The sequence below is a fragment of the Oncorhynchus gorbuscha genome, linkage group LG06 (assembly GCF_021184085.1).
Source record: "Oncorhynchus gorbuscha isolate QuinsamMale2020 ecotype Even-year linkage group LG06, OgorEven_v1.0, whole genome shotgun sequence".
NCBI classification, from domain to species: domain Eukaryota; kingdom Metazoa; phylum Chordata; class Actinopteri; order Salmoniformes; family Salmonidae; genus Oncorhynchus; species Oncorhynchus gorbuscha.
In genome coordinates, this window is record NC_060178.1 from 32,193,452 (window position 1) to 32,209,650 (window position 16,199).

At 41.0% G+C, this 16,199-nt stretch overlaps 1 pseudogene; it reads left to right on the top strand.

The window, feature by feature from the left end:
- The first annotated feature begins 1,579 nt into the window (after window positions 1–1,579).
- On the top strand, window positions 1,580–16,179 carry LOC124038667 (annotated as a pseudogene).
- Window positions 16,180–16,199: the final 20 nt, after the last annotated feature.

Consider the following 16,199-nt stretch of genomic DNA (forward strand, 5'->3'; position numbering starts at 1 on the left):
GTCAACTTTACAAGATAATTGTTGATAAATTAAACGTCAACTAGCTATCTATTATTTGAATAATTATTACAATGTTGCTTCTTGTCATTGGCTAGCATAGCTTGCACGCGTTGGCAATCTATGTAGGCTAACAGTGATAAAGGTGTCTTCTACTGTTGTGTTTTTGTTCTGTACCTGTCTCAATCTCATCGGGCTAGTCTCGTCAAGAGAGGTAGAGGCACATCCTCTCATTCTTATAGTAGATCATCTTTGATCTCGTTCCCCTGACACTTCCATGTATGAGCAATTAGCCTGTGGACCAGATTATAGGATAGGTGTCACTGCTAGCCTCTGTTCTGGGCTATTACAGATTATTTCCAAACTCCCTCAGACACTGTCATTGACACAATTAGCTAGCTATTTCTTTAATAAAAAAAGTGCCGCAAAACTGCCCCCTGGCATGATCTTGTTAATGCTGCTTTATTCTATTTTCAGTACACAATAATGCCTGCCTTTCGTCAAGTGGGGGAGAAGCAGTTCCCAAACCCAGTTCTGTGTATGGCATGGTTTCCAAAGAGGGATCTCATTGCCCTCGCACACACTGCTGGCTAGGTAAAGAGAGAAACACACCCACACTTTCATACCCAGATCAATACCAGATCACATCAGTTTATTATGGGAGTCATCTGTGTTTGCCACCCAATGAGAATACTGGAAAGGAGATCACTGCGTTAGCTTGGAGACCTGATGGTAAGAGATAGACCTGAATGTCTCAAGTTACTTATCACATTGGAAGCATATACGTTATGTTACATTACCACGGTTACAACAATAAACCTTCACACACTCAACACAACACATTTACTACAGCACAGTGTGTCAGCCTCTGCATTTGTTCAGTGCTTATCTAATGTGTGTGCTCTGTTTTGTGTTCAGTCCTGGCCTTTAGCCTCGGGGACACTTAAGCTGGTGGTGCTGTGTGATGCAGAGATTCTTCACCTGTTCCCAGTAGAGAACCCTATGCCCTGGATGGAGGTGCTGGAGGAGAGCAGGTCTACAGGGGACAGGAGAGTTACACTAGATACTTTTGAGTGTGTCTGAACTGTGTAGTGAAATATAAACGTTGTGTCTTTCAGTGTCCTCTACTCATTCTACACCTCTGAAGATGAGTCCAACCTTTTTCTTCCCAAGTTGCCAACTCTTCCCAAGAGGTAAACGTGTCTTTATAATGTCACTGACGAATATCAATCATTTGTCATTTATTCAAGTAAAATATATTTAGGAGAACTCTTGGTTCTTGTGTTAACACATACTTTACAGCATTTAGCTTGTTTTGCTGCATCTGCCCCCTACTGAAGACAGGTTTTGTTGATTCTTAGCTACAGTACTACATCAAAGATATGTGTATGTATCTTCAGCGACTGTGATTCATTTAAATGATATTTTAGACAACCTGTCTGCACTAGGATACGTTTTCTCATAACCAACCCTCCGTCTTGTAGTGGAGTCAAACGAGATCCTAAACCTTATGGGGGAAGGGAAGTGAGTGATGCAAGTTTCACATGCTTTATTATGGAAGATTCAGTTAACACACAATCTCATGGGATATGTCATATCCTGTGTCTGTCCGGTGACCTGAAGTCCCTGTTTATCATCCCAGAAATCAGGTCAGCTGACAACGACCCGGAGATCTGCTACATCCAGGTAATCAGTTATGCCCACATTTAAGTAAAATTGAGTATATTTCTGACCCATCATGACTGTCATATTCTATACTGAACAAAAAAATAAATGCAGTATATAAAGTGTTGGTTCCATGTTTCATTAGCTGAAATAAAAGATCTCAGACATGTTCCATATGCATAAAAAGCTGTGCAGAAATGTGTTTACATCCCTGTTTGTGAGCATTTCTCCTTTGCAAAGATAATCCATCCACCTGACATGTGTGGCATATCAAGAAGCTGATTAAACAGCATGGTCAATACACAGGTACACCTTGTGCTGGGGACAATAAATGTCCACTCTAAAATGTACAGTTTTGTCACAGAACACAATGCCACAGATGTCTCAAGTTTTAAGGGAGCATGCAATTGGAATGCTGACTGCAGGAATGTCCACCAGAGCTGTTGGGAGATAATTTAATTTTAATTTCTCTACCATAAGTAGAGAAGTTGGCAGTACATCCAACCGGCCTCACATCCGCAGACCACGTGTAACCATGCCAGCCCAGGATCTCCACATCCGGCTCCTTCATGTGCGGGATCGTCTGAGACCAGCCACCCGGACAGCTGATGGAACTGAGGAGTATTTCTGTCTGTAGTAAAGCCCTTTTGTGGGGAAACACGTATTCTGATTGGCTGGGCCTGACTCCCCAGTGGGTGGGCCTATGCCTTCCCAGGCCCACCCATGGCTGCGCCCCTGCTCAGTCGTGTGAAATCCATAGATCAAGGTCTAATGAATTTATGTACATTTACTGATTTCCTTACATGAACTGTAACTCAGTGAAGTCTTTGAAATTGTTGCATGTTGCATTTATATTTTTGTTCAGTATATATTCTTATCTTATTTGAGCTCTTTCACTATGTACGCTTGTTGTGTCCTCCAGTTTTTGACACAGGGCTGCTGTCCCACTGTCTCCCTGAGGTCACCAGGATGGCACACAAGTTCACCCACATCTCCACTCGGCTGCAGGTCAATGCCCTCCTTATGTAACTAATATGGCAAGATGTCTCATCATAGTTCATATTTCCATAGAGATATGAGGGCATTCATCAGACTAGTCTGGCCATTGGTCCTTCTCTCTCGATCCAACTTATTCTCTCTCTCTATATCTTTCCTTCAGTACCTGCGTCTCCCTCTCTCACCCGTATGTGTGAGGTTTGGGAGGATATCCTCATGCAGATGGACCTCCAGCTCACTAAGTTCGTTCAGGTCACTGTTTGCCTCAGCCCATTTTCCAATAATGACATCACCCCTAAAAGGCATGATCCGAACCAATTCCTGTTTTTAGGAGAAGAACACCAGCACACAATTCCAGGATGAGATTCTGTAGCTTCTACTATGGGGACGATCAAGGTGAGAAAAGTGGCCAATGACTTGTACGCTACCCTGTCCTCCACAAAACGTGCTTTCTACCTAAGTAATACCACATCCACTCGGGCCTTATATGGCCAATATACCACGACTAAGGGCTGTTCTTATGCACAATGAAATGCAGAGTGCCTGGATACAGCCCTTAGCTGTGGTATATTTGCCATATATTACAACCCCCCCCCCCCCCCCCCAAGGTGCCTTAATGCTATTATCAAACTGTTTACCAACGTAATTAGAACATTAAACAAGCTATTTTTTGTAATATCTGTGGTATACGGTCTGATATGCCATGGCTTTCAGCCAATCAGCATTCAGGGCTCAAACCACCTGGTTTATAATAAGTAATAGATCATGTAGTTGAGCCGTGAGCACTAATGCAAAAATATGTTAAACATTTGATATGTAGTGATTCAAAGTGTCCTGTAGGTGCCACTGCAGGACATCAAATCTCATCTGACATTGAAAAGACTGATATAGCAGGTGTCTACGTTTTTTTATGTGCAGACTAACTAAGTTCTCTATTTTTAATCAGCCCAGAACTACAGGCTCTCCTCATGAATCAGCTGACCGTCAAGGTGAGCTAAATAATAACGTTTGCGTATGTTGTGTGGCGGATGAATCAGAATTAGTTGGGTAACATAAGTAATTAAGATGTCTTATCTGCATAATATTCTTATGTGATATACTTTTTATAAGAATGTATTTCTAATGACTCTAGTGTTGGCAGTTGCATTCCTTCCCTCAGCTGGGGCTCAGTCACTTGGGGCCCAGAGAGGGGAGAGGTCAGGCTTGTCTTTCACATGTCTCTGGTGCTATGCAGAATATCAGAAAGGGAACAGGCCAGGATGGAACATTGTCTTCATATGTGAATGTGTATTTACCTATTCTTAAACCATGTGAAGGGATGGTGTGATTAATGGGAAACCAATTGTCTGTGTGCCAGTCAATCCCTCCTTTGGCATTGGGGGAGGTGTATGGCAGTGTCTGGAACCATTGTATGTCCTCTCTGATGTTGCACTTATCCTGGGATAGTGTATGACCTAGAGGCTCACTCCCCTCAGTGAGCTTGTCCAGGAGAGGGGTCAAGAAGAGGTTTTACTTGAAATGGGAGTATCTATAGTTGACAATTGAGTTATGCCATTGGATGAGGTAGTGGTTCTGTGCTATGAAGTACCAGGAATGAGATTAGAACCTCGTTTTAGGGACCAAACTGAACGATAATTTATAGTGAATTTTATCTGGCTAAGGGATTCTCCTTTCTCAATTATAAAGTCTCTTTGTGAACTGTTCTTAAGATCTGTGGTTCGTCATGTAGGTTGAGAGGGGTGTATCTTGGCTATAAAAGATCTTTGTACTTTTCTGTTGTCACTTTCAATGGTTCATTAGAAATGGCGCATCATTGAAAGTCAAAATGTTATTGCAAAGCTCTTATTACTAAAAATGTAGTTTAAGTATAACTCTGACTGCTGTGTGAAGTTTGTTTCTCCTCATTTGGTAATGCAGAAATAAGGCACCACAGTTGGTAATTTTGTAGCTTTGTAAGACTGATGTGATATGGTTGTAATTATTTTACCTACCCCACCCACAGTAGCCTATATCTAGTTTATATTCTACTTTCTGACATTATGATATGTAGTTTATATTTTGAAGGACTTCAAATGTATTAACGGATGTTTTGGGTAGGCAATACATTGGCTACTGTAAAATGTATTTTTGTTTTCCTTGGAATAGAAACACCATACTGTAAAAAAAATATTTAAAGAAGCTCAAATGTCATAATGTAAATAATAAAAACAAGTATCTGCTTCTTCCCATACATAAAAGGGAATAAATCATTTCAAACTGCAGCGGTCAGATGATTTGCGCACATAAAGCAAGCGTCAACAAGCTTCACATGTGCATTGAGCGTGTGAAATTCGCTCTACAAATTCAATAGTATTATTATAAAGACAGAAAAATACACGTGTAAAAGCTTACTTACATAGAGTAATATTGGTGAGAATATAATCATAATATAAACAAGAGAAAGGAGAATAGAATATATTTGAAACGCCAACCATTTTTAAATACTTTGAGATGAAGCCGCACGTGTGACATTTCCGCACAGAGTCCAGTAGGACTGTGTCACAAGGTTACATAGTCATGGGCCTACACTTCGCCACTGCTGAGGGATTACAGTAAATAACCGTCGTTGATTGTGAGCTAGAATGAAATGTGTGCGGCATGAGGTAAACAGCGGTTTTTCATCAATATAATCAATGTAGGGAGGTAACATGATATCAAAAGCGAATCGCTTAGACAGCACTTACCGGTAGGACCAGTTATCTCACGGGCTCTGGTAGAGAAGTAGCCTATGTGAGCTCTAACATTAGTCTAAATCTACAGTTAAAGTATCCATCACCAAATAAATGAATGAACTTCAGAGATAATAGGCTGGTTTATGCAGCGAGCAACATCTTTTTATTAGCCAAACATGCATCGCCTATAAAACGAGGTTTGTGATATGCCTTCAATCGAAAGGTTTAACTTGTTATAGCCTACAGTTCACAATAACAGGAACAAAGTACATTTAATCAATATGTTTCATCTTTGAACTGTTGGCTAATGGTTTACTGAAACATAAGGAAGCTATCCGATTTCCAATAGCACTGACGACAACAACCCATTAATTTGATGATAAAGCAAAGAATATTGATTTGAAAGCATTTTGAGAAGGAACGCTTGAGAGGGAGAACCGTGCATAATGGATGGATTTGGTAGATGGGTTGCAAAATAAATCATTGCATAGCAGGGATCAACTTGCTGCAAGACCAATTAGGCTATTTCAAACACTTCAAGAAACCAGGAGTCACCTCTTTGGACAATAATGTTGTATGGAGTCGTTATTATTCGCGGGAAGGAGTTGAACTAATATCTAATTGTGGGTCTTTGGTAAACAAAAGTGTCACAATACATGGTTTGCGTATTTAACAATCAAGGCATTTGAAGCCGAGCAGAGATCTTCATGCCTTCATCCAAACCTGCACAGATATCGCACAGAAGATTGGTCCTGTCCTATTTCGATAATTCACCAGTATTTTAGGGACTGCATATAACCAGCATGGAGCAGCAATGAACTGTTCTCTTTTGGTGTTGTTACCACTGCGCGTGCCTTTTAGCGACAGCCTGTACGATTACAGACAAAAGCTATTTTGTGGGGTTTGTAGTGAGTCTCTTATAGAATGTCTGATCATTCAGTTGCCTGAGTACTTCAGTTATAGACGGTGTAGTCTTGTACAGTAACATCGTCTCCCTTTGTCCTCTGGGCGGATGACTTTGGAGGTGTCATTCTGGCGATGTAAGGGCTTGTTCCTCAGAGCGGGTAAAATTATTCCTGACATAGGGGAGAGAGGCATCTGTAGTGTACCTATCCACGGCTGGGTCAATAGGCCCAGGTGGCATGAATGTAGATGAAGCCCTAACTTCAACTTGCAATCTCTAAAGAACAGTTTCAGATGCAATCAGTGGTGTGTATTCATTGATGCTAAGGGAATACCAGAAAATATCAGACCAATTAAAAATGATGTGTCTTTCGTCTCTGTGTTTTCATAATTTTTCATCGATTCGCAAGTGGCTGAATCTCACAAGAGAAATCAACCGGGTGAGGGAAACAGCGCCCCTCTGTCTCAGTATGTGCAGCCCATGTATCTGATGCTGTCTGGATCAAGAGAGTATGACATGTTGCCGCCGTAGCATTTGATTGTTTTCCTGACACAGTCCAAACTGTCCAGTTTGGATTTGACTTCTCCCCAATGAAATCACATCCTAAGCAAAACATCATCATTGTCAGAAAAACACGTGTTTCTCATCTGCTTGTGTTGATGTCCTGCAGTAGCTAGCTTGCTAAATCGGCCCTTTTTTAAGCCATGGCTGGAGTTGCAGGTAGCCTAGCATTTAAGAGTATTGGGCCAGTAACCAAAAAATTGCTGGTTCGAATCCCAGAGCCATATCTGTTTATATGCCCTTGAGCAAGACACTTAACCCTAATTGCTACGGTACGTTTCTCTGGATAAGAGCATCTGCTAAATGATTCAAATGTAAATGTTAAAAATGATGGAGATTTGGACTTGTGGTTTTCATTGAATTCTCTACAGGCCAATAATTATGATGATGATTCTGATCTAAATTAATATATTGTGCCACTGGCCTGAGACGATTGAAGTTCAATATGTAGCCTAGATGTAGGCTCACGTTAACTAGCTAGTTAACTTAGCCGGTTCATTGTCGCCCATGCGAGGCAGATAGCATTTTAGCTAGGTAGCCTATGAAAGCAAAAACTAAAAGCGTATAGAGCCATAGACCGTTTTGCCAACATGAACGAGAAGAGAATGGCATTTGGTGTTCAACTAGTCTACAAGTAGGGTGAGTAAAAAAATAATACTTGCACGTGGATGCAAGCACACACACACACACACACACGATATTTATTGGACTAAATAGTTTTTGGTATCTTTAAGTTTGTTTTCAGTGTATTAAACTAAACATATATAGCAGTGTTGATTTGATGATGTTTAAGTTGAAATGCTACTAGAATATAGCGGAGGAGGTGCTCCTATTGTCTTTGTGCTGACTTGCAGTAAGTAGTTGTTTAGTAAACTGTCAAACATTAACTTGCTTGACCATGCTGCAGGTCATAACTGTTTTTTACATGCAATATTTGCTTTGTGGACTTCACCAGACATATGTTGCTCTCTGGTTTTGTGATGAAACAAGCGTATGTGTAGTTCAATTTATTCCGCCACTGTGTGCCTGTTGTCTTTTTGTGACAGCCTTATTGTATATCACGTTCAAGTGTGAACGAATGCGTACTAGAGCAAACATGGAAAATAGGTTGTAATATGAATTTTTTACTGGCTTTGCTTGGTTTCTCCAGTGATTTTACCCACGTACCTACCGCTACTTGATGCAATGAGCGAATTAATCAGTAGTCAACGCATTGCAGTTGTGTGTCCTGATATTCAGGCTGATTTGCTCATGTTTTATTTTGTATATAAACTCAGCAAAAAAGAAACATCCCTTTTTCAGGACCCTGTCTTTCAAAGATAATACGTAAAATCCAAATAACTTCAACAGATCTGCATTGTAAAGGGTTTAAACACTGTTTCCCATGCTTGTTCAGTGAACCAGAAACAATTAATTAACATGCACCTGTGGACTGGTCGTTAAGACACTAACAGCTTACAGATGGAAGGCAAATGATATCACAATTAGGAAACCTTAGGACACGATAAAGGCCTTTCTACAGACTCTGAAAAACACCAAAAGAAAGATGCACAGGGTCCTTGCTTATCTGCGTAAACGTGCCTTAGGCATGCTGCAAGGAAGCATGAGGACTGCAGATATGGCCAGGGCAATAAATTGCAATGTCTGTACTGTGAGACGCCTAAGACAACGGTACAGGGAGACAGGGTGGACAGCTGATCGTCCTCGCAGTGGCAGACCACATGTAACAACACCTGCACAGGATCGGTACATCCGAACATCACACCTGCGGGACAGGTACAGGATAGCAACAACAACTGCCCGAGTTACACCAGGAACGCAAAATCCCTCCATCAGTGTTCAGACTTTCTGCAATAGGCTGAGAGAGGCTGGACTGATGGCTTGTAGGCCTGTTGTAAGGCATGTCTTCACCAGACATCACTGGCAACAACGTCACCTATGGGCACAAACCCACCGTCACTGGACCAGACAAGACTGGCAAAAAGTGCTCTTCACTGACGAGTTATCATTTTGTCTCACTCACCCAGAAGTCGGCTCCTTTCCTTGTTCATTCAGCTGTCGACGTCACCGGCTTTCTAGCCATCGCCGCTCCATTTTTCATGTATCCATTTGTTTTGTCTTCTTCCCTGCACACCTGGTTTTCATTCCGCAATCAATATACAGTGGGGCAAAAAAGTATTTAGTCAGCTACCACTTGTGCAAGGTCTCCCACTTAAAGGATTTTTAATGAATTTATTTTCAAATTATGGTGGAAAATAAGTATTTGATCAATAATAAAAGTTTCTCAATACTTTGTTATATACCTTTTTTGGCAATGACCGAGGTCAAAGGTTTTCAAACACTGTTGCTGGTATTTTGGCCCATTCCTCCATGCAGATCTCCTCGAGAGCAGTGATGTTTTGGGGCTGTTGCTGGGCAACACGGACTTTCAACTCCCTCCAAAGATTTTCTATGGGGTTGAAATCTGAAGACTGGCTAGGCCACTCCAGGACCTTGAAATGCTTCTTATGAAGCCATTCCTTCGTTGCCCAGGCGGTGTGTTTGGGATCATTGTCATGCTGAAAGACCCAGCCACGTTTCCTCTTCAATGCCCTTGCTGATGGTAGGCTTTGTTACTTTGATCCCAGCTCTCTACAGGTCATTCACTAGGTCTCCCCGTGTGGTCCTGGGATTTTTCCTCACCGTTCTTGTGATCAGTTTGACTCCACGGGGTGAGATCTTGCGTGGAGCCCCTGATCGAGGGAGATTATCAGTGGTCTTGTATGTCTTCCATTTCCTAATAATTGCTCCCACAGTTGATTTCTTCAAACCAAGCTGCTTACCTATTGCAGATTCAGTCTTCCCAGCCTGGTGCAGGTCTACAATTTTGTTTCTGGTGTCCTTTGACAGCTCTTTGGTCTTGGCCATAGTGGAGTTTGACTGTTTGAGGTTGTGGACAGGTGTCTTTTATACTGATAACAAGTTCAAACAGGTGCCATAATACAGGTAACGAGTGGAGGACAGAGGAGCCTCTTAAAGAAGTTGTTACAGGTCTGTGAGAGCAAGAAATCTTGCTTGTTTGTAGGTGACCAAATACTTATTTTCCACCATAATTTGCAAATAAATTCATAAAAAATCCTACAATGTGATTTTCTGGATTTTCTTTTCTCATTTTGTCTGTCATAGTTGAAGTGTTCCTATGATGAAAATTACAGGCCTCTCATATTTTTAAGTGGGAGAACTTGCACAATTGGTGGCTGACTAAATACTTTTTTGCCCCACTGTACATGTATTTATTCCTCTGTTCCCCATCATGTCTTTGTGTACGATTGTTTGTGTTACGTGTGTATTGTTGACGCGCCAGACTGGCTTGTTTTTCTGTGTTATTTTGTCACGAAGATGTTTATTCTTAAACGTAATTCTTGTGACTGTTTTGCGCGTTTTGCACTTTTGCCTACATAAAGTGTGCGCCTGTTCACAAAACTCTGCTCTCCTGCACCCGACTTCGCTACCAGTACAATATATATAATATAAACTATACAATCTACAATATAAACTAGATACAGGGTACGGTGGGTGGGGTAGGTTAAATAATTACAACCGAATAGGCCTAATTAAAAGAATAATGATAAAGGAAAGAAAATACGCTAGGCAGAGGATGCCCAGACCTTGTGTCTGAGCAGTACCAGAGAGAGATTGGAGCGGGAGAGAAGGCAGACACCATTTTTAAAATCTGCCTGAATTACGCTCTGCTCCTCACTCACCCCATTTACATGCTCTGGTATTCAGAAGCAGCCATGATTTAAGCTATCAAAGGACTGTCAATGAATAATCATATCAATGGATGGAATCAGTGAATGAATGGCTGCAACAAGCATTACACGGTCTGACAAGCTGCAGAACAAATTAGGCTTAATTAGACAAAAGAACAATTAAGTCATTCAAACAAGCTAAGTCGTTCAAATGACTTAGTACCTCATTTGAATAACTAAGGTATATATATATATATATATATTTTTTTAAGTAATTCAAATGAGAATTCCAAGAGTCTACTATTTTTTTTAATTCTTTGCCTTGGGCTTCAGTAGAACTTTGGTCATGCATTTATGAGGCTTCTGCTAGGAATTCCAGGCAGCCATAAATCTGACTAACTCACCACAGGAGTTTTGTCATCTTGCAGTCTCTCTCTCTCTCTCTCTCTCTCTCTCTCTCTCTCTCTCTCTCTCTCTCTCCCCTCCTTCTCACACACTATTTTAGTTGCCTTGTCCATCCCCCTCAGTTCTCTTCTATATTCTCCTTCCCAGCCTTTGTTTCTGTGGTAATATGATTGCATTAACAAGCCATACAACGCCACATACCCAAGGAACACTTTGTTTTGTGTTTTGCATGTGGCAGAAACGATCCTATCATTCTAATTCAATTGGTTTTGCATGACGATTACAGCAGTCTGGAGAGATTACATCCAAACGAAGGCATATGAATTTGAGTTATGACATGACATGAGCTATGGTGATACTGATTTGCCTCTATTTGTAGGAGGTCATTGGAAAATCTGAGTAACAGGCTGTTTGTTTTCCTCTCTACACTGTGTCAGATAACAATTTGAGTGAATAATTGTGTTTTCATTTGGGGTGTGTTTTATTTGTTACATTTTATTGTTTCGATCTTTTCAGATCAGAAACTGTACTTCTGTCATTGAAAGACAAACATCTTGTCATTTCTTATTTTACCAAAACACTCTCCTCATGATGATCACGCAGATAATGTATATTGCCAAGGTTATCATCATGATTATTGGTGTCCAGATACAATGATGAGAAGACCGATATGCAATATGTAGGTGTTCTGCTTGCCAGAGATTTCACCCTGCAAGATTTACAGACTGCGGACGGGTACTGACACATACGAGTACATTACAGCACTGCACCCTATTTTAATCTGGTTCAATCCTAATTTACTAGGTCTTTGTCTATGACTGAGCATGTGCTTTTTTTGTTTGACTGATTGTTTCTTTTTATGTCTGTTGTCACAGACCTGTTCTCACTGGTGTCGTGGCGATAGATCTGAGTGATGTTCTCAGCCACAGTATTGATAATGATGTTTCAGGAGTCAGGTGAGTGCATCACTTGTCTTCCTCTCTTTCCTAGAATCCTACCCTCAACAATGCAACATCTAGCTGTACAGGCAAATTATGGGAACATGCATTGCATATTACTTGCTCTAATGATCTGCAATTGATTATTTGTTGTTTTTAATTGGTGTTAATGACTATTATAGACCCATGATTTTTTTTTTGCATGTCTGTGTTTAAGTTCTGACTGTGTGTACAGTTGCCAGGATGCTCGTTTCTATGACGATGAGACATTGACAGGGGTGCTGCAAGCATCAGAGGAGGAGGAGAGCAGGGGGTGTGTCCTGGCCCATCTCCCTCTCGGCTCAGCTCTCAGCTGTGAGAAGGAGTTCCACTGGAGCCCCAGTCTTAGTGTACGGTTGAAACACCTTTTTCCCTGACATGCAAACCTACCCCAATATTCCTAATCCGTGATCTATTTGTAACTGTAACCTGCACCTCATCTCAAACCGTTAATTATGTTCGACCTGATTACAAACTGAAACTCAAGACTTAGTGCCTTCAGAAAGTATTCATATAACCTGACTTATTCCACATTTTGTTGTGCTACAGGCTGAATTCAAAATGGATGAAATTGAGTTTGTCACACACAATAACCCATAATTATTTTATTATTTATTTGAAAAACGGAATACAGAAATGTAATTTACATACAGTGGCAAGAATAAGTATGTGAACCCTTTGGAATTATCTGGATTTCTGCATAAATTGGTCATAAAATTAGATCTGATCTTCATCTTAGTCACAACAACAGACAAACATAGTGTGCTTAAACTAATAACACACAAATTATTGTATTTTTCTTGTCTATATTGAATACATCATTTAAACATTCACAGTGTAGGTTGGAAAATGTATGTGAACCCCTAGGCAAAAGCTAATTGGAGTCAGGAGTCAGCTAACCTGGAGTACAATCATTGATGAGACGTGATTGGAGATGTTGGTTAGAGTTGCCCTGCCCAATAAAAAAAAACTCACAATTTTAGTTTGCTATTCACAAGAAGCATTGCCTGCTGTGAAACATGCCTCAAACAAAAGAGATCTCAAAGGACCCAAAATTAAGTATGGTTTACTTGCATAAAGCTGGAAAGGGTTACAAAAGTATCTCTAAAAGCCTTGATGTTCATCAGTCCACAGTAAGACAATTTGTCTAAAAAGTTAGAAAGTTCACCACTGTTGCTACTCTCCCTAGGAGTGGCCTGCAAAGATGACTGCAAGAACACAGCGCACCTCAATGAAGTGAATACGAATCCTAGAGTATCAGCTAAAGACTTACAGAAATCTCTGGAACATGCTAACATCTCTGTTGACAAGTCTACGATACGTAAAACACTAAACAAGAATGGTGTTCATGGGAGGACACCACTGAAGAAGCCACTCCTGTCCCAGAAAAAACATTGCTGCACGTCTCAAGTTCGCAAAAGTGCCTCTGGATGTTCCACAGCGCTACTGGCAAAATATTCTGTGGGCAAATTAAACTACAGTCGAGTTGGTTGGAAGGAACACAACACGATGTGTGGAGAGAAAAAGGCACAGCACAACAACATCAAAACCTCATCCCAACTGTAAAGTATGGTGGCGGGAGCATCATGGTTTGGGGCTGCTTTGCTGCTTCAGGGCCTGGACAGCTTTCTATCATTGACGAAAAAATGAATTCCCGAAGTTTATCAAGACATTTTGCAGGAGAATGTTAGGCTATGTGTCCGCCAATTGAAGCTCAACAGAAGTTTGGTCCTGTAGCTCAGTTGGTAGAGCATGGCGCTTGTAACGCCAGGGTAGTGGGTTCGATCCCCGGGACCACCCATACGTAGAATGTATGCACACATGACTGTAAGTCGCTTTGGATAAAAGCGTCTGCTAAATGGCATATATATGGTGATGCAACAGGACAACGAGACAAAACACAGAAGTAAATCGACACAGAATGGATTTAACAGAAGAAAATACGCCTTCTGGAGTGGCCCAGTCAAAGTTCTGACCCGATTTGAGATGCTGTGGCATGATATCAAGAAAGTGGTTCACACCAAACATTCCAATAATATTGCTGAACTGAAACAGTTTTGTAAAGAGGAATGGTCCAAAATTCCTCCTGACTGTTTCGTGCAGGTCTGATCCGCAACTACAGAAAACGTTTGGTTGAGGTTATTGCTGCCAAGAGGGTCAACCAGTTATTAAATCCAAGGGTTCATACTTTTCCACCCTGCTCTGTGAATGTTTACACAGTGTGTTCAATAAAGACATGAACATGTATAATTGTTTGTGTTATTAGTTTAAGCAGACTGTGTTTGTCTATTGTTGTGACTTAGATGATCAGATCAAATTTTTCTGACCAATTTATGCAGAAGTCCAGGTAATTCCATTTCTTTTTCTTGACACTATGTATTCACGCCCCTGAGTCAATACTTTGTAGAAGCACCTTTGGTGGCGATTACAGCTGTGAGTCTTTTTGTGTCAGTCTAAGAGTTTTGCACACCTCAATTGTACAATATTTGCCCATTCTTTTTCAAATTCTTCAAGCTCTGTCAAGTTGATTGTTGATCATTGCTAGACAGCCATTTTCAAGTCTTGCCATAGATGTTCAAGACGATTTAAGTCAAAACTGTAACTTGGCCACTCGGGAACATTCAATGTTGTCTTGGCAAGCAACTCCAGTAAAGATTTGGCCTTGTGTTTTAGGTTATTGTACTGCTGAAAGGTGCATTTGTCTCCTGAATTTGTCTGGAAAGCACACTGAACCAGATTTTCCTATAGGATTTTGCCTGTGCTCAGCTCTATTTGGTTTATTTGTATCATTTTTTATTTTATTATTTTTAATCTGTACAGTCTTTTCACTCATTTAAGTTAAACCCTGAGCGGTTTCCTTCCTCTCAACTGAGTTAGGAAGGACGGCTGTATCTTTATAGTGACTGGGTGTATTGATACACCATCCAAAGCTTAATTAATAACTTCACTATGCTCAAAGTGATATTCAGCTTTTTTTTTTTAACCAATAGCTGCCCTTTGAGAGGCATTGAAAAATCTCCCTGGTCTTTGTGGTTAAATCTGTGCTTGAAATTAACTACTTGATTGAGGAACCTTAAAGATAATTGTATCTGTGATACAATCTCAATTTAATCTATTTAAAATTCAGGCTGTAACAAAATGTGAAAAAGGTAAAGGGACGCGAATACTTTCTGAAGGAACGGTACACCTAAACACCAACTATCACCTTAACCGGTAATTCACTTATCTTCACTGTAGTCATCATGGGTCACCTGTTGACTGTGCCATCTGTATTCTCCGGTTAGACCAGCAGAGTGGTGCCATTCATGCACGTGGGGTGGTACTGGAGAATCAGTGGAGAGACTTGAAGAACATGAAGGCCCAGTTTGGGGCTGTGAATTGGATCCGGAAAGTGGCCTGTGTGGTAAGACAATGGAAAGGGGATTCCCTTACTAAGCCTTTAACAGGCTTGTTGTAGTTTGGTTTAGATTATTCAGAATCTCTTGTTCCGAAGTTCCTTTCTGTTCTCTGTGTCCCAGCTGAGCTCCAACCTGCGGCACGTCCGTGTGTTTGAGATGGATGTGGAGGATGAAGAGCGGCCTGAGTTGCAGAACGCCAGCTCTGATCAGGATAGTCTGGAGGAGATGCTGGCCAGCCACGGGGAAGCTGAAGGAGGAGAGACTAAGGGGCAGGGAGGGGCACAAAGTGCTAAGCAGCGATTGGAGTGTGGGGAAGCCCTCATTCTGTTAGCAGCACCTCATCTAGGCAATATAACAATTGACTACCCCATACTTTGGCGGTAATCAATCCCAGTTATGCCACCATTGTAAAGCCAATGACCCCCTAGTTGCACTTTTTTCCTAACAAAGTGGAAATAAACGTTTTGATAAGAAAACAATATTCTGGTAGTTGTTTTGATGTGGTTGTCTCTTATGTCTGTAAGAGCAAGGGGAACTACTACTTCAAGGTCTCAGAGCAAGTGACGTCACCGATTGAAACGCTATTTAGTGCGCACCGCTAACTAAGCTAGCCGTTTCACATCCGTTACATAAGGCAAGTGAAGACTGGTCTCCAGATTGATCATGTAACATGGATCTGATCCTCACACAAATTCATAGAGTACAGTCAAAATAATGTATGTTGGGGAGCACTAGACTTGACCACACCTTTCCCCTTTCGAATTCTGATTGTAGGATTTCCTTCCCCACTCGTCTAACATGTATGGTAAACAATGTTGAATAAACTCCATTTGAATTTACTCTATCTACCCCGT